Genomic DNA, 24,787 nt, shown 5'->3' with positions numbered 1-24,787 from the left:
CCCACATGAAATGGCAGCACCAGCGCCGCGGCCGCCGAAGGTTTCTCTGGCCAGTGTTGCTCCCACAGGTCTACAGCACGGGGAATGTCTTTGCAAACCTCTTCAAGGGCCTTTTTGGCAAAAAAAAAAATGCTCAGTCTCATGGTGGGGCTAGATGCTGCGGGAAAGACCACCATCCTGTACAAACTGAAGCTGGGTGAAATCGTGACCACCATTCCCACTCTAGGCTTCAACGTGGAAACCGTGGAATACAAGAACATCAGCTTCACTGTGTGGGACGTGGGCGGCCAGGACAAGATCCGGCCTCTGTGGCGCCACTACTTCCAGAACACACAAGGTCTCATCTTCGTGGTTGACAGCAATGACAGACAGCGTGTGAACGAGGCCCGAGAGGAGCTTATGAGGATGCTGGCAGAAGATGAGCTCAGGGGCGCCGTTCTGCTCGTGTTTGCTAACAAACAGGACCTCCCCAATGCCATGAGTGCAGCTGAGATCACGGACAAGCTGGGTCTGCACTCTCTGCGCCACAGGAACTGGTACATTCAGGCCACCTGTGCCATCAGCGGGCACGGGCTCTATGAGGGACTGGACTGGCTGTCCAATCAGCTCCAGAACCAGAAGCGAGCTGTACTCCTCTCTCCTCCCCTCACACTCCCTCCTTCTGCCCTCGCTTTACCCTCATGTGGCAAACGTGCCCCTGGGGTGTGAGTGCCAGAAGCTGTCTCCACAGCCCGTCACAGTGTGCTTCACCATGCTGTAAATGTGCAGACGCAGCCTGCAACTGGGTTTTTATTTAATGTAAATAGTTTTTGTTTCCAGTGAGGCAGTTTCTGGTACTCCTATGCAATATTACTCAGCTTTTTTAATTGTAAAAAGAAAATCAACCCACTGTTTAGTACTGAGAAGGGATTTTAGGGACACGGGTCATCCAGGAGTCACTGTGTCAGAAAAGCCCGATGTTCCTCTTCTGGGCTTTACATCCGTGTTGAGATCCATTTTGGTGGTTGGTTTTTAACCCAAACTCAGTGCATTTTTTAAAATAGTTACAAATACAAGATAAGGAGAACACTTCAACACACAGAAGGGAGAAATGTGCCTAGCGTAGGTTCTGCAGTAATAGGCTGAGTCCGGTCCACCAGTAGTCTGTTTCCCATTGGGAACGTGAAACGGGGCAGAACCAGCTATGATCCATTCTGCATGGTCACAATAGGGGTCCCTGTGACTTGCTCTGTCTTGGGTCATCCCACACCCCATAGCGTTTGTGCTTGTATCTGTGCTTACGTGGCTGCCCAGGAGATGGGCTGGAGGCTGCAGCCACCGCTCTCAGACCCCCTGGAGGAACCCCAGCCTTTGCTTGGGTCAGCATGGGCACTTTGGTTGCAATGCTCTGGTTTGAGCGGGAGCCCTGCAGTCCCCTTGCTTGCCTGCTCCGGGCTCTCTGGGGTCTCACCAGCAGGAACGCGGGTGGTCATCCTTGAGCCCCAGCCCCTCAGAGCCCCTGTCTACGTGTGCTTTCACTCCCTCAGCCTGCAAGGGTCAGATCTGCCATCGAAAAATGATAACCTCTACTTTGTTCTTTTGTATTTTGATAAACACTGAAGAAGCTGGAGCTGTTAAACTTTATCTTGGGGAAAACCTCAGAACTGGTTTATTTGGTGTCGTGGAACCTCTTACTACTTTCAATACACAATTAGTAATAAAAAAAAAACCAAAAAGAGAAATGGCAGCACCAGGCCTGCCCAAGAGCCCCCATCAGTGGGAGAGAGGGGAATGAGGGTTGGGGGGCGGCTTCCCCAGCCAGGCAGCAGCCTGCCAGGGCGGCCTCAGCCAAGGAGGAAGCCGGCTGGTCAGGCTGGGGGCTGGGCTTGGATGTGCCAAGAGCCCAGCCAGGTTGTCATGGCCACGGAGACAAAGAGAGGGGCTGATGAGGGGCCCTAGCCGCCTACAGTCCCCAGGGAAGCCCAGTCTCTCTCTAGGACCTGCTTAACCAGGGCTCCAGGTTGTTGGTCAACCGCACGTCCACGGGGAAGCCTGCAGGTCAGGGCCTATCCAGCTGCCTGGATTGGAGAGGGGCATGAATATCATGGCCCAGGCAGGGTCGGCAAAGAAAAGATCCCCGAGCATCTAGACCCTGCCAGCCAATCCTAAACACCTAACCTGCCTGGGCCTCGATTTTTTCATCCATTAAATGGGAAGAAGATCCTTCAGCTCATTCTAGCTCCCAGGGGTAAGGAGCTTATATGGAGAGAACCAAATGTCAGAACAACAGATTGATAATAAAGCTCACATTTACAGAGGTCATACCATGGGCCAGGGCCTGCTCTTAGCACTTTCCCCATCCTAACACAGCATTCCTCCAACTATCTGTTGGGAAGAACTATTTTTGTCTTTAATTTCTAATCCGTCTGAGATTAATACTTTCGAAAATTGCAATAAAAGTGAATTACTAGAAAAACAAAGTAAAAAGGCAGACTACATGCCTAATTTTTCTAGTACTGCACTAAACTGGCATAAAATTACTCTGTGAAATTGCTATAAAACTTTAAACGTTTACTCTCAGTTTCTGTCCTTATCTCCATGCAAACCACACTGAGTCATGCTCTTAGAGCAGGTGACCCTCACGACCACCCAGGAAGTAGGTCCTAGAGTAGGTATGAAGGCAGCCTGCACAATGGTTAAGAGTTCTAGCAACCCAGGTCCTTGTACCGGCCCTGCCACTTCCTAGCAAAGGACTTCAATACCTCTGTGCCTCAGTTTCCCTATCTGCAATATGAGAATAAGACTAATGGTATGTCATAGGGGTTTTTGGCGGGGATTCAATGAGTCAATCCTGTGAAACTCTTTAGAACGGGAACTGATGTATTTAAACCCTCACTACACATCAGTTATTACTGTAAAATATCATTAAATGTCAGGTAGCATTGTTATTGTGACTCTCTATCTCCTCACCCTCACCCATCAACCACCACCAGATGAGTCAGGTATCTATTCAGATGACTAGCTTACTGTCTGCCGTTCCCACAAGAATGTTAGCTCTATGAGGGCAGGGGCTTGGGTCGGTGCTGGCATCCATTAAACACCCAGTTCAGCCTAGAGCCATGCCTGGCACTTGGTGGGTGCCCTCAAAATGGGAAGAAGCATGAACTCAAATCCTGGTTCTGCCATGTATTTGCTGTGTGACCTTAAACAAATGACTCAACCTCTCTGGGCCTCCATTTCCTTATCTGTGAGATAGCAATACAATAATGATGCCATTGTCCATGCATACAGGGAGGCTTGAAGAACGATGCTCCCTGTAGCACTTCTCGGCACTACACTTGGCAATGTCTGGAGACATTTTCAGTTGTCACAACTCGGGGGGAGGGGGGTTGCTACTGGCATCTAGTGGGTAGAGGCGGGGATGCTGCTAAACACCCTACAGTGCACAGGAGAGCCCCCCACACCAAACAATTACGCAGCCCAAACTATCAATTATGTGAAGGTTGAGAATTCCTAATATAAAAGAAAAAGAACCACCTAGATACCTATTAAGAGGGGAACGGATGTATAAACTCCAGTATAATCGTCCTGTGAAAGAATAGGCAGAAGTTAGAAGGAATGAGCTGGAAGTGTGCAAAACAACATAAAAAGATCCTCTAAACAGTGAACAAGGCTGCGGAATACTGGGTGATCACAAGAGATTACCCTCAGGGAGCAGGTAAAGGGACGGAGCTAGAATTTAAACCAGGAGCCTGGCTCCGGAGCCTACAGCTTTAAACATGGCCTCAGTTTGAGGCCTTTTACTTAAACAAATGCACACACATAAAAACACACACTGTCTTTTCCACAGGTTCATATTTATGTATGTCAACGACACAAACACACAGGGAAAGATCTGGAACGCTGCACAGTAGACTAGTAACAAGAGACACTAGAGGTGGGGGCAACCAGGGATAGGAAGCAAAAGGTTCCCTTGTCTGTAATTTTCTACAAGGAGATTTTGCATCCATATCTGTCATTTAATAAAGATGAGTGATAAATTACACATGGACAGACCCTTTGGGGTGATCACTTGGTAATGTACAGAAATACTGAATCAGGTCTTCCCTGGTGGCGCAGTGGTTGAGAGTCCGCCTGCCGATGCAGGGGACACGGATTCATGCCCCGGTCCGGGAAGATCCCACATGCCGCGGAGCGGCTGGGCCCATGAGCCATGGCCGCTGAGCCTGCGCGTCCGGAGCCTGTGCTACGCAACGGGAGAGGCCACAACGGTGAGAGGCCCGCGTAACACAACAACAACAAAAAAAAAAAAAAAAAAAAAAAAAAGAAATACTGAATCACTACGATGTGCACCAGGAGGTAACATAGTGTTGCAGGTCAATCATACTTCAAAAAACAAACTCACAGAAAAAGAGATCAGATTCATAGTTACCAGAGGCAGGGGGTAAGAGAGAAAATTTGATCAAGAGGTACAAACTTCCACTTATAAGATATACAAATACTAGGGATGTAATGCACAACATGAATACAATTAGCACCACTGTATGTTATTCATGAAAGTTGTTAAGACAGGAAATCCTGAGTTCTCACCACAAGGAAAAACATTTTTTTCCGTTTCTTTTGTTTTGTATCTGCCAGAGATGATGGGTGTTCACTAAACTTACTGTGGTCATAATTTCATGATGGACGTAAGTCAAATCATTATGCTGTACATCTAACACACAGTGCTGTAGGTCAATTACATCTCAATAAAACTGGAAGGGAAAATTAAATAAATAAATACAACAGATGTATATACCCTTTAACCCAGAAGTTCCCTTCCCAGAAATGAATGAACTTACAGGTGTGAAGTAGTCTGCATCTGTCATACCATCGTTTGTTAACGGCGAAAGATGGGAACAACCTCAGTGTCTATCAAGAGGAGACCAGCTTAAAAAAAAGCCACCATGCATCCATCCAGTGGAATTCTATGTGCTATTACAGAACAATCTCCAGGACACAGGATGAAAAGGGGGACAAAGCCAAGTGCAGAAATGTGAGTACAACAAGCCATCACTTCCATGTAACAAAAGGGGTGTGTCCAGACTATCTGAAGGGCCCAAGGTCAGCGGCTAGCTTTGGGGAGGGACCTGGGAGGCTGACTTTTTTTTTTTTGACTTATTTTTTTAGAGTAGTTTTGGGTTCACAGCAAAATGGAGCAGAAGGTACAGAAATGTCCCCTCTACCCCCTGCCCCACACACGCACAGCCTCCCCCATTATCAGCGTCCCCCACCAGAGTGGTGCATTTGTTACAATCAATGAACGTGTGCTGATACATTACCGAGAATCACCCGGAATCCATAGCTTATATTATGTTGTGTACATTCTACAGGTTTGGACAAATGCATGACATGCAACCATCACTATGCCACTACACAGAGCAGTTCCACTGCCCTAAAACTCCTCTGTGCTCCACCTTTTCATCCTTCCACACACCCCAACCCCTTGCAACTACTGATCTTTTCACTGTCTCCATAGTTCTGGGAGGCTGACTTTTTAATCTGAATTACTTATGCCTTTTTAATTTGAACCATGGAAATGGTTACATACAATACATATAAAAATAATATATAGTATACGTATATATAATTTTTAGGTACACACATATATACATATATAGTTATGTATACTTGTATATTTATAATATTTTAAAAATTAAAAGGCACAAAAGAGCATACACTGTATGATTCCACTTTACATAAAGTTCAAAAGCAGGCAAAACTAATCTGTGATGACTGAAATCAGAACAGTAGTTACTTTGAGGGATACTGACTTGGGAGGGAACACCCTCTGGGGTGCTGGCAATATCTACTAGCTGATGTGGGTGAAGGTTACACAGATAAATTACATGTAAAAATTCATCAAGCCATACACTTAATATTGTACGTAAGACATGCCTAAAAAAATGTAAGACATGCCTAAAAAAATTTGCATGTAAGACATGCCTAAAAAAATTAAAATTAAAAAATTTTCAGGAAAAAACAAAGTTCAATCACAGTGAGGGGGATTTCTAGAGAGCCCCCCATGGCCAGCGGGAACACTTTGCTTGGGGCCCTGGGAGGGGGCCAAGCTGGGGTCGAGGCACCCCCCCCCCCTCGGCCCCCCCAAAAGAAACCAAACGAGAATCAAGCTGGCCTTTGTGGCTGGGTCCAGCAGAACAGGACAAAGGGCCAAATGACGGCCCCCTGCCCCCTCCAGCCCCCCTAGGACACTGAAGCCCATTCATGTTGGAGGCTGGCCATTTCCCCAGGGCTCCAGCCGCCCTTCTCTCCGGAGCCGGAACAATATCCCCTTTGACCACCCCCTTGTCTCCCACTTCCGCATTTAATTGCAAGTTCATGGGTATTAAGTGGCCCATACAGCTGACCTAGCTCCTTCTCCCCTCCCCGCCCCCCAAAAAAGAGGCCCACAGCGCTGTCTCTGTTCACTGCCCCCTGTGTGCCCGCTCCTCCTCAATGATCTGTCCAGAGAGAAAAAAGAAAGAGCCCCCCTTCCTCCCCCCTCCACGCCCTCCTCAAAAACTCTGTTCTCACCCAGAAAGTGCCGCCTTGCAAACCAAGCTGCTCTGGGCCCTGGCACGGGGTCGGCAGGCTCTGGAATGGCAACCTCTGTTTCAACCTGCCAGGCTGCCGCAGGCTCGCTTTGCACCTCCCTGGTACCCCACTTGATGCTTGAGGAAACCGAGGTCCAGGAACGGTGGGTGACAGGCCTGCCATCCAGCCAGGGCCAGGGCTAAGAGCCTCAAAACTCCTCCGCCTGGGAGTCCTGATTTTCCCTTAACTGTCTTCTTGCCCGCACTCAAGGAGGCGACCTAAACCTTTGACCCTTAATCCCTTCTCTAGCTTCGAAACCCCAGGGACAACTCTGAGCCGGTGACCTTTATGGGTGGGAAGGAGGTTACATAAGCCATATGAACCCACTTTGGCCCTTGCTCATGGATTTCTACTGCCAGAATGTCCCCTAGCCTGTAACGCCCATCCTAACCGCCTACACCTCCTCCAGGAAGCCTTCCAGGTTACACCAGTCAAGGTCTAACTTCCCCTCTGCTGAAAAGCCTCACCTCCCACATTCCTCCGCCACCAATTCAAGTCTGAGCCAGCTCTATCACCATCCTGAATTTGTCGTCCTCTCTTTGTACCACCTCCTGGTGCAAGCTGCCACCATCCTTTGCCAGTTACTGCCACCCAATCAGTCTTGCTGGTCCTACAGCCCAGCCTCCACACTCTGACCCAAGCAGCCCCTTTTAAAACATAAATCAGACCATACTCCCGCCTGCTTACAGCCCTCCAGGTCGGCCCGCCGTGCCAGGAGGAAGGGCATCCCCCACCCCCGCTCACCTTTACCTGCCAGGCTCTGCACAAGTGCCCATTACCTTCCTCACCTGATCTCCTCCCCTCCCTCCCTCCACTCCAGCACCTGCTGCACTTCAGACTCACCAAGTTCTCTCTCACCTCCCAGTCTCTGCACTTGCCATTTCCTCCTGGGAACTCTCTTCCCCCCAAACTGTCACATACCTGGCTCCCATGCATCATTCATGGCTTTGCTGCTAGGTCAGGCCTTTCCTGAGCACCCAGCGGAAGGCAGAACCTCCTCCAGGTCGCTCTTCATCACACGCACCATCCTCCCTGCCCTGATTCCATCCCAGCATGCAGGCGTTAAAATCTGGAATGGTCCTGCTCCTTTGCACTTGTTATTTCTCTGTCGTCCCCCTGTTAGAACATCAGCTCCACCAAGGCAGGGACTTTGTTTTGTTCACTCCTGTGTCCCCAGCACCTAGTACAGCATCTGGCACACAAGAGGTGCTCAACAGGGCTTGCCTGGTGGCGCAGCGGTTAAGAGTCCGCCCGCCAATGCAGGGGATACGGGTTCGAGCCCTGGTCCGGGAGGATCCCACATGCCGCGGGGCAACTAGGCCCATGCATCACAACTGCTGAGCCTGCGCTCTGGAGTCTGTGAGCCACACCTGCTGAGGCCCGCACGCCTAGTCCGTGCTCCGTAACAGGACTGGTCACCGCGATGAGAAGCCCACGCACCGTGGCGAGCAGTGGCCCCAGCTCACCGCAACTGGAGAGGGCCGCGCCCAGCGAAGGGGAACCAGGGAGACCAAGGATAAATAAATAAAATAAATAATTTTTTTTTTAAAAAAAGGAGGTGCTCAATAAAGATGGGGGATTTGATTAATTAGCAAAAGATTGCTCCTATTCTTCTTTAACTGCATTTAATTCAAGAGCTGCCTCATGCTCTGTTACAGTAAGCAGGCACTTACTAACCAATTGCTACCGACCAGCTCTTGGGCTACTAACTGGCCCAGCCAAGATCTCCCTGCAGTATGAGGAGGGTCTGCATTTCAGGGTTTCCGTACAGCTCCTGAAGCTGGAGCAGAGCGAAGGGGCGGGGGCCTCCTACCAGGTGCCGGGCGGGGACGGGCAAATGAAGGCTCGCTCTGGGGACCGATCACCCCACCCCTCTGCTGGCCAAGACCTCCTCCTCTCGGCAGGTCCGACTCAATCAGGGTGCCCCAGAGGCCAATCCTTCCCCCCGCCAGAATCACCCACTCGCTTCCCACATTCTCAGCTGCTGCACCGCTGAGTGGTAACCTGACGGTCAAGAGCAGGGTTCTGGCGCAGGGAGGCCCGAGTTCAAGCCCTGCCTCTGCCTCTTGTCATAGCCTCTTAGAAACTCTGCTGGCTGCGTGAGCCTGGGCAGGTTACTCAGCCTCTCCGTGCCTCAGTTTCCCCTTTTTTAAGGAGCTCTACCTCACAGGGTAGTTGGAGGGACTGAAGGAGGGAAAAACAGCCAAACCAACGCTTCTCAAACTGCAGCGTGCTCGGAAATCATCGGGGGGCCTGTTAGGAGCAGATTCTGATACAGTGGAGCTGGAGTAGGTCCAAACTCCCTTGTGGGTGCTGTCGGTCCCTGGAGCAAACCCAGAGGAGAGCAAGGACTTTGGGGTTTTTGCATATAGTACGTGCTCAGTAAAATGTATCTCCTGTAGTCACTGTCATCCGACTAAATGAGTCTGCAGAGGGCTGTGTATCTGTCCTCCTACTGGGATTACGTTGGAATCTTTCCAGATCTCTGCGAGACCCTGACTTAAATCTGTAAACATAAATAAATAAAAGTTTAATTTTAAAAAATTAGCAGCTACCATTTCTTGAGAAGCCACTTATTTTCCTCCATCTAATTCTCAACACTCCCCTGCACACTGGGCTGGGGGTGGCAGGGGCTCACTGCACGGAGACCCTTGCAACCACCGAGTTTAAGATGCTCCCCAACACACTGTCTGTAGCCTCCTAAGAATAAAGAGCAACTTCTATAAATCCTGTAACCCTTCTTTGAGCAGCACAGTCCCACCACTGCCCTGGAGCTGGTGTGCTTTCAAAGCATCAGCTGGTTCACAGTAAAGTATTTCAAACGCCACCATCTGGGACCCAGTTTGGTCCAAGATGCATTCTGTTAACATAGCCCAAGACTGGAGGGGCCCTCCCGAGCACCCCATGGGGAGCCTCTAGCATCTCCACTTAGACAGGAGGAAAAGGAGGAGCAGAGAGGTTGACCAGCTTGTCTGGGGTCCTGCTGACATGCAGGCTTCTGTCCACCCCAAGAGGACCAGCGAGGGCCTGTGTGGGAGGGGCAGGGGCGGCCTCCCGGCTGCCAGGCACCTCCACCCATGCAGATAGGATCTTGCTCTCATCAGCCGCTGCACCAGGGGCCCAGCAGCCCCTGCCATAAAGGGGCCCTGGGAGAACTTTGATGTGGTGGAGGATGGAGCCGGCCTGACTCAGAAGCTGGGGCCAGCTGTGGGGGAGGGGAAGACCCACACCCAGCCTTCAACATGGTCTCAGCCTCTCTCCAGTCCACTTGGGCCCCCCAGGTAGTTTCAGCGTAACTGTTCCACCAAACCCTTTTACTCCTGATCGCATTTAAACCTCACAAAAATCTTTCGAGTTAGGTACAACAATCACTCCCCATTTTAAAGGTGGGGAAACTGAGGCACAGAGAGGCTAAGTGACCTGCTCAAGTGGCAGAGCTGAATTCAAATCTAGACACAGCTGATGCCAGGGCAGGCCTAAACTTATTTATAAGCACTTTAACCAGAGGGTGACCAACCATCCTGGTTTATCTAAGACTGAGGGGCTTCCTGGGATGAGGGACTTTTAGGGTTTTATTCTTGTTTTTTTGGTTTCTTTGTTTTAATTTATTTGTTTGTTTGTTTTATTTTTGACTGTGTTGGGTCTTCGTTGTTGCACATGGACTTTCTCTACTTGAGGCGAGCGGGGGCTACTCTTCACTGCAGTGCGCGGGCTTCTCATTGTCGTGGCTTCTCTTGTTGCAGAGCACGGGCTCTAGGCGCACAGGCTTCAGTAGTTGTGGCACATGGCCTCAGTAGTTGTGGTGCACGGGCCTAGTTGCTCTGCGGCATGTGGGATCTTCCCGGGCCAGGGATCGAACCTGTGTTCCCTGCACTGGCAGGTGGGTTCTTAACCACTGCGCCACAGGGAAGCCCGGGACTTTTAGTTTTAAAACCAGGACAGTCTCAAGCAAACCAAGGCAGCTGGTCACTCTATTTACCACTCTACCCATCAATAAAAATAAAGATAATAATAACAGTGAAAGTAACAGCACTTACATGTGCCAGGCTCTGTCCAAACCCCTGAAGCAGGATTTTCCTTGACTCCTCACCACACAGGCCTGGAGGCGGGGATTTTGTTCGCCTCCCCTCCTCCCCCATTTCACAGATGAGGAAACTGAGGATGGGGAGGCTGCACAACTTGCCCATGGTCAGCACCAAGTAGAGGGCACACAGCCTCTCGGATGGCAGGAGGGTCCCACTCGCCACGTCCTGAGGCTCTTGGAGTGGGCCAAAACAACCCCAGGAGCCACGGTCTGCTTTCAGCACTGACCTTTATGAGAGCGATGCCTTTAACATACATGACACGGGACCAAACCACTGTGGCTGCAAATCGTCACGGGATTTCTAAAAATATGAACTTACAATGTGCCACTTAAAAACTGGGTGGCCTTTGCGCGAGTTCCTGTAGTTCTCTGGGCCTCAGTTCCCTCGTCTGTAAAATGGGAATAATAAGAGTCCTCTCCTCACAGATGACAGTGAGCATCCTGTGAGATCACACTGCAGGGCTTAGAACATGATCTACAAAGGAAACACTCAATAAGTATCAGCTATTATTATCAATGGCTGTAGCAGTATTGGTATCACTATGTATTGACATCACATGCAGCGTAGTTTTATGGAAACCATGTAAGCAAGATAAGGCACACTCCCTCTTTCAGCAACTCTCCATGTCTGTGTGGATAAATGATGTCAAACTGTGAGAGGCCAGGCCCAGCCGGGCCCTCCCCCTCACTGACAAGCATTGAGATGAGACCCTCCCAGCCGCCCACCCAGCAATAGCCATCTCCACAGAAGCAAGTCCAGACCGGCCCACCACTCAGCAGCACCCAGAAGGCTCCTAAAACCGTCCATTAATGGGATCCGTTCTGGCCAAAGCACGATCCTTGAGTAGGTGAGAGCCAAGGCAACAGTTTCCGCCACATGGAAACTGGCTTTCTGCTCAGAAACCAGCCCAAATCCTGAACTTGGCCACTCCTCTCCCCTTCTCCCCACCCATCTACTTTCTTCACAGCAGCCAGAGGGATTCTTCTAAGATAACTCATTCACTGTGACCCCCCTGGCCAAAAACCCTCTGCTGCTTAGAATAAAAGCCCAGCTCCTCCCCTGGGCTCCGTGTGATGCAGACCCCACAACGCTGTTCAGACCTCCTCCCCCACCCACTGTCCCCTCACTCGCTCCACCCCAGCCCCACACCGGCCTCCCTGCCGATCCTAAAACTGGCCAAGCTCATCCCTGCCCCAGGGCCTTTGCACAGGCTGCTCCCGCTGCCTGGAACACAATTCCTCCTGCCCTTCCTCCAACGGCTGGCTTCTTGGCAACCAGGTCCCAGTTCAAAAGTCATCTCACCAGACAGGCCTTCTCTGATCATCAGATCCAAAACAGCCCCCAACACTATCTAATTTATATCCCTGTATTACGATATTCATAGCACTTGTCACTTGCAGGATTTTTCTTGTTTATTGTCCATCTCCTCCTATTTAGATGCCAGGTCTTTGAGGGCAAGGATTTTGTCTGTTTTGCTCTCTGTTGCTTCTCCAATGCCTGGCACCTCGTAGGACCTTAATCAGTATTTCCTGACAGTATGAAGACATTAGAAAATAAGATTCCTGGAGCTTAAAATGTATCTAACACAGTAGATCACCTATTCCCTGTGTGACAAGGGCTCTGAGAGAAGACAGGCGGTGCAGAGAGCAATGGGGAATCTGACCCAGCCTGGGGAGGGGGAGGGACGAGCCAAGGAGTAGAAAGTACTTGAGACCCTCGCCCCTCAGAGTGTGGTCCCTGGACCAGCAGCACGGGCATCTCATCTCCTGGGAGCTTGTTACAAATGCAGCATCTCAGACCCCACCCCAGACCTGCTGATCCAGAATCTGCATTTTAATTAGACCTACCCCAGGCAGTTCTATGTATAGTAAAACTTGAGACATCCTGGGTTAGACCCCAGCAAGAGTAGGCAATAGCAGGCATGTCTGGTCCAGGGTGTCCCTGGGAACCAAAAGACCCAGGGCAGGCCTATGAAGCCACACTCATATAAAAAGTGGCCTCCCAGCACCACAGGCCAGAACGAGTGGTGAGGCCCATCGGGGTCCCTGAGCATCCTTCCTCCCTCAGGCCCGAAATAGGATCCGAGAAGCCCAGAGCCTTGCATATGTGGCTGGGGAGGGAGAAGGGGGATTAGAACCCAACAGATTTGTGTGGCAGACTCCCCGAGAGCCACGCCATCTGGAGCCCCTTTGTGATACAGGCAAGGGAGGACAGTGGAGAGGCAGCGAGCCGGAAATATTTACAAAGCATGGGGCAAAGGAGGTAAGTGCAGGGAGAGGCAGGGGGCCACCTGTCACCAGGAAACCTGCAGCACCCCCTCCTCCACCTCCCAGCCACCTGCAACAGACAGGGCCACACACCCCAAAAACTGCTTAGAATCTATGTGAATCCACCCTTTCTGCAGCTCCCGGAGATGTGACCTCCTGAAAGTCAACCCTGAGCCCTGCTCTTGTTACATGTACCTGTGGAGAAGCTGATCCCTCACCTCCATCGATAAGGATGAACACGTGACCCAAGCCAGGCAATCCGAGTTCTGGGCTCCTAGATAAGCAACACTTGGTTCATGGATGGGTACGTGTCCTAAGGGTCAGGCCAGAGAGCACCTGGATCCAGCTATGCCTGAAGCCATTTTTCCTGAGTCAACTGAGCCCATAATAGCCTTTTTTTTTTTTTCCTTAAGACTCTGACTTGGAGTTTCTGTCATTCACAACCCAAAGAGTCCTGACTAATATATCTGTTAAAGCACTTAACACACTGTAATGTCATTACTTGTGTCCATTCTCTCCCCTGGATTAGAACTCCTTGAGGACACAAACCATTGTTTGATTTAGTGCTGTCCCCGATGCCTAGAAGAAAACCTGACATACAAAATAATCTCAAGAGATATGGGACAATGTATGGGTGGCTCTTCCTTCCTTCACTCTACAAATATTCACTGAGCGCCCTCTGTATGCCAGACATTGTTCTAGGTCTGGGGGCAGCAGGGAACAGCAGGGACAAAAATCCCTGCCCTCCAGGAGTTTAAATTCTAGGGAGGGGAGAGCAGACAATTATCAAACAAGTAAGTAAAATCTAAGTGCAATGGAGAAGGGGGAGAGGGAGCATGGGGAAGAGGTATGCTTTTTGATGGGAAGGTCAGGGAAGGTTGCCCCGAGAAAGCGGGATATCAGAGCAGAGACCCAAAGAGGTAACAAACCACATGAATACCTGGAGCGTGTTCTAGAGCAAGCAGACAGTAAGTGCCAAGGCCCTGAGGCAGGAATGTGTCAGGTATGTTTGGAGATGAAGTCAGAGAGACAGACACGTGGAGCAGGAAAAACAGATACTGAAGGGCCTCCTAGGTCATCATCAAGGCCTTGACATTTACAGCAAGTGAGATGGGAGTCATAGGAGGGTTTTGAGCAGAGGAGGAACGTAACCTGACTTACAGACAATGTGTGTGGAGAACCACCTGTCCGGCGCAAGGGCAGAAGCAAGAGACCAGGGAGGAGGTGACCACAACAGTCCCGGCAGGAAACGATGGTGCCTGAGACCATGGTGGCAGCCGCAGAGGGGTGAGGGGTAACCATATTCTGGACGCTTGTTGAAAGTGGAGCCAGCTGGACTTTCTGATCGTTTGGATGCAGGATGTAAGAGGAAGAACAGAATTGAGATGGCCCCAGGGATGAGTCTGAGCAGCTGGAAGGATGGAGGGACCATTACCTAGACAGAAGGGGCTGGGAGCAGGGCGAGCTGCTGAACATGGGGTGTTGGCAATGCCCGCTAGACATCCAAGAAGAGATGTCATCATCATCTCGATACAGATGCCTGGAGGTCAGGGCAGAGGTCACAGTAGGAAATATAAATTTGGGAAATGTCAGCAAAGGGATGGCAGTTAACGTGATGGAACAAGACGAACTCAATCACAGAATGAGGATAAAATGACAGAGGGAGAGAAGGAAGGAGCCATCCCCAGCCCCCTGACACTGGGCTCCCACCCCCACCGATGATAAAGAGTAATAATGACGTCAGCTCCTCCTTCTAGAATGACCTGCTGTGGACAAAGGAGCAGCACATCCAGCATCTCACCTGTGTCCAAGAAAGAGGCAGGGGAGGATACAGCACTGCCCGCCCCACTCCATCAACCAGCTGAGGAATCTGAGGCTCGGGGAGGGACAAGGCTGTCGCAAGGTAATCCAAAGGCTGTCAGCTGGCAGAGCTGCCCAAATCAGGCCCCTGGCTGTTGACACCATGTGCTGCTACCAAACACAGCTTTTCCTGAGCGGAAATAAAAAGAATCCCCCGCCCCCGCCCCACCTTCCGGAGCTGCCAACACAGAGGACGTGACAAAGACTGACACATGGGGAGGGGGCTGAGAACATACCTTGGCCCGAGACATCGAGACATCATGGTGACTGGCAGACGACAGTGCTGGCACCAAGCTGGGGAGCCAGGAGGGGTGGCCAGCACCCAGCTCAGGCCTGGGTCTGCAGAGTCTCCCCAGCATCGAGGTCTCCCACTTCTTGGACTTACAGGCCAGCCCCGAGCCCCGAACTCCACCTCCCTCCCCCAGGGATGGGGCATCCCACTCCCACCTCGGTGACGACACCTCTCCAAGCCTCGATTTCCTTGTCTGTAAGATGGGCAGCAAACAAAGACATGTTTATGTCACCTTTTCATCACAGCAGCTAATATTTGTTGAGCTTTTAATGTGTGCCAGATACTGATCTAGCCCATGGTTCTCAATCTCAGCACTACTGATATTCGGGACCAGATGATTCATGCCATGGAGGTGGTCCTATGGCACTGCAGGTTATTTAGCAACATCCTTGGCTTCTACCCACCAGATGCCAGTAGCATCCTTCCTCTGCAATTATGACAACTAAAAACATCTGCACACTTTACCAAATGTCCCCTGGGGAGCAAAACGTGCCCTCGTTTGGAAACCCCTGTTCTAGGCACAGTTCTACACTGACCAGGATGTCAGCTCCACAAGGGCAAAGATCTTTGTCCATTGGTCAAATCTGGGGCCCAGAGTTAACATAAGGGGCCTGGATTCAAAATCTTGTTCAACCACTCCGTTATCCTGATTCTCAAAGGACTATGGGAGGGTTTATATGACCCAATATTATGGACGGGTCCGCCACACATGAGTTAGAAGCCAGCAACTGTCTTTTTTTAATTGTCAGTTTATCTTAATTTGAAAAATAATGTGTTCATTATAACTAGTGAACAATGCAAAAAAAAATACAAAGATATACAAAATATCTTTCTCTAAAACCCTCCCCATTCTCAGCCCAAGGCCACCAATGTTAATATCCTGGGATGCATCCTACAGCCTCTCTCAAGATTCGTAAATACCCATCCAGAGGGTCTTTTGGCTGTTAGGTTTTCTCCTAGAAAACTGGGATCACCCTCTACACTTGACTCACAACTTAACCTTTCTTGCTCAACAGTTCAGCACGTACAGCCCTTCACATCAAGAGAAGAGATCTAGTTCACTCTTTTAAACAGCTGCCCAACATCCCAACCATGGGTGAGCAAAAACCTTAGCCTTTTCTCTGCGAATGAATACCCAAGTGGTTGCCTTTTGTGCGGGGGAGGGTCATGATAAACAAAACCGGAACAAACAACTTTCTGACACCTTTACATACTTTTTCTTCTTGGCTCTACAGGAGAGATTCCCAAAGGAACTGATTCAAAGGGTATCCTGGGTTTTCACTTTTGAAAACATTGCCAGACTACAACATGATAAATATCCTTAACACGGCTGTACGTTAGATATGAAAGTCGTCAGGAGAGTAAATCCTAAGAGTTCTCATCACAAGGACAATGTTTTCTATTTCTCTTATTTTGTAGCTCTATGAGATGATGGATGTTCACTAAACTTATTGGGATCATCATTTCATGACGTAAGTCACATCATTACGCTGTACACCTTAAACTTACACAGTGCTGTATGTGAATTATATCTCAATGAAACGAGAAGGAAAATAAATAAATAAGAAAACATGGCCAGACTATTTTTCCCAAAAGACAGCAGCATTAATACTCCTGACAGCAATGCTATGGAACGGTGCAATTCCCAGCAGGCACACCAGCACTGGGTATTATCACTTTTTCTGTGCGTGAGAGAGAGATAATGGTGATGCTACAGAAGGTAGTGTTGACTGATGCGGTTACTCAGCAGAAATGTGGCTCCACATCGTTCTCGTTCCACAAAGTACTACCAGTTCAAGAGCATTCTGGACCCACATGAGGCTAGATGATTGTGTGGGAGCAGGCTGTCCCTCTACAGGGCCCTGAGATGTCTTCCTCCCAAGCTCCTCCCCAGCCTTGCGAGCTGCCTCCTGAGCCTGCATCATCCTCATTTCTGAGATGGATTTCACACCCAGGCATAACAAAGATGTCTTTGTCACTAGGAAAGAGGGAGCGACTGTTGCCAGAACATTCTGGGTTCTGTTCATTCAAATCTCCGTGTGTGGGGAGGAGGCGGGTGGAGTTGGGCAGGGGGACAGGATGCTTCCCGCTCTGGGGCTACCTCATGGGTAGATGCCTTGGGCAGAGCTGGAGCAGCCCCAAACTCCCAGTCGTTCACTCACTGGTTTATTCCACAAATATTTGCTGAGAGCTTACAACGTGCCAGGCACTCCGGGAAACACTTTACATTTATCATCGCATGTAACTCATGCCCACAGCCTGATAAGAGAAGTAACACCATTAACCCCGTTTTACAGATGTGAAAACTGAGGCTCAATGAGATAAAGCTAGGACCCAAGGTCATACAGCTAACGAACAACACAGGAACACAAAGGAGGGGCAATGAACTAACTTCTTGCCACCTGTGGAACACCCCAGACCCCAGCTGCCATGTTGCTCTACCTGGGCTACCATGCAGCCTCCTCCTCTGCCTCCACCCTGCCCCGCTACAGTCTATTCTCCACTGGTAGCCAGAGGGATCCTGTGACAACTAAGTGAGATTCTGTCCCTCCTCTGCTCAAAAGCTCCAAGGGCTCCCACCTCACTCAAAGTAAAATGCAAAATCCTTACAATGGCCCATAAGACCCTGTACCATCTGCCCATCAGCCTCCCCCATCCTTCTGTTACCTCCCTGACTTCACCTCCGACTCACGCTTCACCTGGCTCACTCCACTCCAGCCACTCTGGCCTCCTTGCTGTTCCTGAAACATGCTCCTGCCTCAGAGCCTTTGCACTTGCTGTTCCCTGTGCCTGGAATGTTCTTCCCCCAGATACAGAGGTTAAGCCGTCTTCCTAAGGTGACGACACCTAGAAGGGGCAGAATCTGGATTCAAATCCAGGTTGTATGGCCTTAGAGAAGACAAAACACACACGATGGAGCCTCCAATGAGAGAAAAGGATGCTGTGTGATCCTCAAGCCTTTCTGGTTGCTGAACCTCTCTGAGCCTCTGTTTGCTCATCCATAAAATAGGCAACGTTGGAACATCTTTCCCGCCTGATTCCTGGGAGGTTATGCTGCTTGAGACATGTCCACTGAAGACATCTCACACGTGTGGATGCTGATGCTATTATTAGATCCATGGAAAGAGCCAGAACAGTCAGGGAAGACCTCTTGAGGAAGCAGGATATGAGCAAGGCTTTGAGGTAGGATGTGGAAAAGCCACGGGGCATTGCAGGCAGCCCAAGTGACAACAGGGTTCCCTGCGACCCAAGACTCTGGAGAAAGTAAAGCCTTCCAATCTGGGATGATGGTACCAGCACAGTGGAGGAGAGATGCTCCCAGCTGGCATCCCTCCCCTTCTTCTGGTCCCAGCACCCTGGAGTCTTCCTTCCAGGAACCATGGCTCCCCCACTGCCATGTGGTACAGGTGGGCCCCTCACCCAGACCTGGCCAGTCAGTCTCAGTGATGGGCACATGACTCAAGGCAGCCAATCAGAGGCTACCCCAGGACAACAGACAGACCCTTTCTTAACACAAGCCAAGCAATTCCTGTCTCTGCTGAAGGCAGTTTAAGCTGGGTTTTCTGTCACTTGCAACCAAAGAATCTTGACGACCAGCATTTGCTGATCTTGTGAGTAAGAGCAGTGCTATTACTGTTGTTGTTATAGTTGTTGTTATTACTGTTGTTGTTTCAAAACCTTCTAGATTTGGGAGAAACAAAGCAGGGGAGAGGTTTCCACGGGGCTGCACAAGTACAGGAAGACACCAAGCCTGACTGGGATGGTACCAGGGTCCTGAAGTCCAAGAGGAGGCCCCAGACGGTAGCTGAGGGACCCCCTAACACCCTTGTAGGAGCTCACTGCTTCCTCTCTGGGATTTGCACCCCAGGATCTCCCAAAGGAGCATAAGTACAGAACAAGATTCAGGAAGTAGGACAGATGAATGTGGCAACCTCCTGACATTGCAAAAAAGAAAAGAGAATGATTGCCCACAGGCCACAGGAAATGGAAGTCAGGATAAGAGAGTCACCCTCTCTAAGAGAGAACAACCTTCTCCCCCTCTACTCACCTCAGAGAATAGAAGGACCACCCACAAACTACAAGATGCATCTCAGACTCAGCTGCCTAAGTGGGGAGGAGGGGGGACTGGATGGGTGTCTTTCGTAATGACAATGAAAGTCACATCCTTTTAACAAAAAAGCACTTTTTTGCTTATTAAACACATCCTTCTTCCAATGGGAAACCTGCCCCTCCTTTGTTTCTTAAAATATGTAACCCTCTTGGACTGGCTTTCAGTTTTCCATTTGATAGAAACAAGGGTTAGAAAAAATATTCCAATGTCCTCTTAACTGTATTTAAAACAAAACAAAACAAAACAAAACAGCAGAGCAAGCACAATGATAAATGGCAACCAATATTTGGTTTCAATGTCAGGGACATTAAGGAAGGGTGGAGACTGTGGCAAACTGAAGACTGCAAGCCCTGTCTAAAGAAGGCAGCTGCTCTTCAGCTCCAGCCAAGTGTTGGCCTGTAGGCATGCAAGCTTGATGTGGGCAGATCTTCTGATTATTTAAGAAATCAGAAATATAAATTTTTGTATGAAATTTCTTGATTTTTCAATGCAGGAAACCAATTAAAAAATTTTAAAACACTGTACAGGCCTGACAAAACCTATTTACGGGCCTGCGCTGGCTTGAGGACCCCCAGTTTGGAACTCATGGTGCTATGGACCCATGGAGGATGAATGATAGTAAGACAGACAGACACAGACACACACATACCATTTATGGTCACTAAAGTTACAGAATCTGAAAATAAAGTTTCCCAAAGGCATCCTCGAGGCACACAGGATTCCTCCAACTCATCTGGACACAACTTAAAGCTCCCTCTCTGCCCTCCAAGCATCTGAGCTGTTGGACAAAAGCAGAACAATCATGGGATAGGAGTCAGGAAAACTGCTTTCAATTTCAAGTTCCATCTCACCCACAAACTCAATTGGTAAGCCTGGACCAAGTCATTGAACAGTTCTGGGCCTCAGTTTCTCCTTCTGGAAAAATGAAATGAATGCGTGAGATGACGTCATGGTCTCTCTCAGCTCTGACAACCCGATTCTAGGATTCTAGGTGCCAATGATTTCTTTGGGTTAGTAAGGACCAAAAGGTCCGGGGCTCCCCTAGTGGCACAGTGGTTAAGAATTCACCTGACAATGCAGGGGACATGGGTTCGAGCCCTGGTCCAGGAAGATCCCATGTGCCACGGAGCAACTAAGCCTGTGCACCACAACTACTGAGCCTGGGCCCTAGAGCCCAAGAGCCACAACTACTGAGCCCATGTGCCACAACTACTGAAGCCCGCGTGCCTAGAGCCCGTGCTCGCAGCAAGAGAAGCCACTGCAATGAGAAGCCCACGTACCGCAACGAAGAGTAGCCCCCGCTCACAACAACTAGAGGAAGCCCACTTGCAGCAACGAAGACCCAACGCAGCCAAAAATAAAAAAAATTTTTTTTTCAAGACCAAAAGGCCCTAAACCAAAGTTTCTTCAGCCCCCAGTCACTGAATCAATAAAAGAACTGGCAACTTGAACAAAGACACATGTACTCTGTAATTGTGAAAAGCTGAAATCTATGTAAATGCCCAATATAAAAGGAATGGTTAACTGATAATAATTTTATTAGTATATTATTATATTATGTTATTATAATAATTATTATAATTATAGCTAATAAATACGGAATGCTTACCATGTGCCAGGCACTGTTTTGAGAGCTTACAGATCTTACGGATCTTAATTCATCTAATTCCCCATCAATCTAAGAGGTGGCACTATTTCTGGAAGTGAGGCATGCCCAGGTAAAGCAGCTTGACCGCCATTACACAGCCAGTAAGTAGCCAGGATTTTGTTGCAGGATGGGGGACCCCTTCCAGGACCCGAGAGTGGGCTCTTGTCTATACCTGGAAACGAATTGTCCAAGGAGACACACGTGCTGACAAAGCACGAGACTTTAGTGGAAAGGGGCGCCCGGGCAGAGAGCATCAGGGTCAGGGACCCCAGGAGAACTGCTCTGCCACGTGGTTCGCAGTCTCAGGTTTTATGGTAATACGGTTAGTTTCCGGGTTGTCCCTGGCCCATCACCTTGCGTGGCCCATAGTCTGAGTCAGGGTCCTTCCTCGTGGCGCACGCATCTCTCAGCCAAGATGGATTCCAGCGCAAAAGACTCTGGGAGGTTGGTTGTCTCCTCCCTCTTTAGGCCCCTCTCGAATTCTTTCGGTTAGTTTTCCACAGCGGCACCATGTTCCTTATCGGGACCTCCGGTTGTGAGGCAACTCAGGCGAGCGGGCCCGGCCAAGGTGGGCGGTTTCAGTCAATAGTTCCCTAACAACTCGACCTGGACAGAGCGGATCCAGAGCCCCACGTTTCACTAAGAAGCCATTAAAGGCTTAGTGATGAAGAGTGCTTGGCAGGGACACGAGGGAGCTGCACAGAAGGGGCAAGAGAAGACGAAACGTCGTGTGTGCGGCGTGATCACACCTCAGCTCAAACAGAATGCGAAGAGCAAGCAGGAAATGTACCAAAAGGTGAAGTGACTGTTTGGAAGGGTGAGATCTTTTTGCTTGTCTTTATTTTCCAAATGTTCTACAAAGCGCAGAGACAGCAAAAACGGCCAATGTGTGGAGGGCGTCCCCGGAAGCCAGCTCTGTGCCCAGCACCTACTATTTTACTCCACCTAACCTTCTCCTCTCAGCCGCCACCCCGGGGGCCCAGATGTTTGCCTGCCCTGTGACTCCTGACTCACCAGCATCTACAACACAGCCAGGCACTCAGTAGACACTCAATAAAATGTGTGGAAGGGAAGAAGCCTATGGGGGAGAAACAGAGATTTCCCCTTTTTATAGCCGAAGAAACTGAGGCCCAAGAGGCATTTGCCCAACGTCACAGAGCTGGTAAGTAGTGGCCTGGGACAAGCACCGGCAGAGCCACATCTTAGTGGAGAGTTCCTACTACCCACACAAGGCTAAAAGTCACACACTGTCAAAATGGCCAAAGAAGGCAACGAAATATGATGCATGATCCAGGATTGGACCCTGGACTGGGGATGGGGAAGGAGGGGAGGGGAGGTATAAAGAACATTTTTGGGAAAATAGGTGAAATTTGAATACAGATTGCAGATTGTATAATTTTTTTTTTCGGCTGTACCGCATGGCCGGTGGGATCTTAGCTCCCCAACCAGGAACTGAACCTGGGCCCTCGGCAGTGAAAGCGTGGAGTCCCAACCACTGGACAGCCAGGGAATTCCCATGGATTGTATAATTTACTATCAGTGTTACACTTCCTGATTTTGTTCAGTATCTTGTGGTTATATTAGAGAATGTCCGTGTTCTTAGGAGATACATGCTGAATTATTTAGGGGCATCATGTCTGCAATTACTCTCAAATGGATCAAAGTAATAATAATAATATGTGTGTGTGTGTGTGTGTGTGTGTGTGTGTATGCACGCATATGTGCGTATGTAGAGGGCAGGGGAAGTGGGGAGGAAGGGAAAGACGAGGGGAGAATTTTAAAACAAATGTAGCCCAGGGCCAACAACTGGTGAATTCAGGTGAAAGGTATACGGGGTGCTCTATATTCTTGAAAGGTCAAAATTAAAAGTTACCAAAAAATTAACTTTGAAAAAATGCATTAAAATGTCCACAAATACAGCACACTGGAGTTCTACGTCTAGACCCCTGAACATATGTAGAAAGGTATAACATATACAGCCAGGTACATACATAAAACATCATTTTACCATACTTGGTTCCATAAGCGAGAGCCTGTCATTGAACGGACATAAGGGAATGGGCTTTTGACACACACGCCCCCACTGTATTTATTACCTTTGTGATCGAGGGGAAATAAACCTTAAAAGACCACCCAATCGACAGCCTGGCCAGCCATCAGCTAGTGGCTGGGACCACACAGAGCTCCCTCTGCCCTCCCAGCATGGTAAGGGCAGGAGGTCAAGGATGCCAGCCTGCAGCCACTCCCCACGCTGGGGTCCATGCTCCCCAAAGTCAAGGAACCAAGGAGGCCTGGTGGCAGGAACCAGGAGGGCCTCTGCCACAGAGTGCAACCCCATTCAATCCCTTTCACTCACACATTCACTCCCACGACCCACACTAACAGAGCGCCCATTATGTGCTAGGTGCTGGAGGGGTGTCAGGGAACACAGCAGACCATATGACTTATATTCTAGTGGAGTAGACAGACACTAATCAAGTAAACAGACAAGATTATTTCAGGGAGTGACAGGTACCAAGAAGAAAACAGGTGTGGTGATACAGAGACCATGACTTGAAGGCTCTCTGAGGAAGTGACACTGGAGTTACAGCTGAACAAGAGGGAAGGACGCCTGATGCATGGCACAGATGCAGGCAAGAGGAACAGCAAATGAAAAGGTTCACCAGCCTAGCAAGTTCAAGAACAGAAAGAAAGCTGATGGGACCAGGACACAGTGAATGTAGGGAGAGATGAGGTTGGCATGGTGAGCAGAGTCCAGACCACAGAGGCCTTGTAAGCCACAGCAAGGAGTCTGGATTCAATCAACCTCAATTTCCTGCTCCCCTTACCTTTAGCGCAATGGGGATGGGGAAGAAGGAGATCCTTTTTGATTGCCATTGCCTCATCAAACAAACCAGAATGAAATGGCAGGATATTAGACCTAAACCCAACCCTGTTAATAATTACATTAAATGTATGTGAGCTAAATAGTCTAATTAAAAGGCAGAGACTGTCAGTATGGATAAAAAAGCAAGATTCAGCTCTGTGATGCCTATAAGAGGTGGACTTGAAATATAAAGACACAAAGAGGCTAACAGGAAAGAGATGGAAAGCAGAAAGCATAAGTGAGCTGGCGTGGCTATATTAATATCAGACTAAAGAGACTTCAAGACGATGAGCATTATCGGGGTGAAGAGCAGTATTTCATGATGATAAAAGACTCAATTCATCAGGAAGACATAATCATAAACGTGTATGTTCCAACAAAAGGATTTTAAAGTAAAACTGAAAGAATTCAAGGAAGAGATACACAGACCTACAACCATAGTTGGAGACTTCTACCAGTAACTGGTAGAATAAGGGGACCAAAAGTCGGTAAGGACACAGAAGGCCTGAACAACACTATAAACCACGCTGATGTAAGTGACATTTGTTGAACATTCTTCCCAACCACAGAGGAGTCCAGGCAGACCTCATTTTATCGCGCTTCACTTTATCATGCTTCGCAAATATTGTGTTTTTTACACATTGAAGGTTTGTGGCAATCCTGTGTCGAACAAGTCTGTAGGCACCATTTTTCCAACAGTATTTGCTTACTTCATGTCTCTGGGTCACTTTTAGTAATTCTTACAATATTTCAAACCTTTTCATTATTATTATATTTGTTATGGTGACCTGTGATCAGTGATCTTTGATGTTACTATTGCAATTGTTTTGGCACTTTTTAGCAATAAAGTATTTTTTAATTAAGGTATGTACATTGTTTTTTTTAGACATAATGTTATTGCACACTTAATAGACTACAGTATAGGGTAAACATAACTTTTTTTTTTTTTTTTTTTTTTTTGTGGTATGCGGGCCTCCCTCTGCTGTGGCCTCTCCCGTTGCGGAGCACAGGCTCCGGACGCGCAGGCCCAGCGGCCATGGCTCACG

General features: G+C 49.0%; 1 protein-coding gene and 1 pseudogene across 1 annotated transcript in view; one reads left to right on the top strand and one right to left on the bottom strand.

Moving 5' to 3' along the window:
- PREX1 (phosphatidylinositol-3,4,5-trisphosphate dependent Rac exchange factor 1) overlaps window positions 1-24,787 on the bottom strand; it is a 266,015-nt gene that overhangs the window by 229,307 nt on the left and 11,921 nt on the right. The window lies entirely within an intron of this gene.
- LOC102982514 (ADP-ribosylation factor 1-like) lies at window positions 6-944 on the top strand (annotated as a pseudogene).

Source organism: Physeter macrocephalus, chromosome 14 (genome assembly GCF_002837175.3).
Source record: "Physeter macrocephalus isolate SW-GA chromosome 14, ASM283717v5, whole genome shotgun sequence".
NCBI classification, from domain to species: domain Eukaryota; kingdom Metazoa; phylum Chordata; class Mammalia; order Artiodactyla; family Physeteridae; genus Physeter; species Physeter macrocephalus.
Note: the sequence above shows the minus strand (reverse complement) of the source record. Positions and strands in the feature narration are given on the sequence as shown.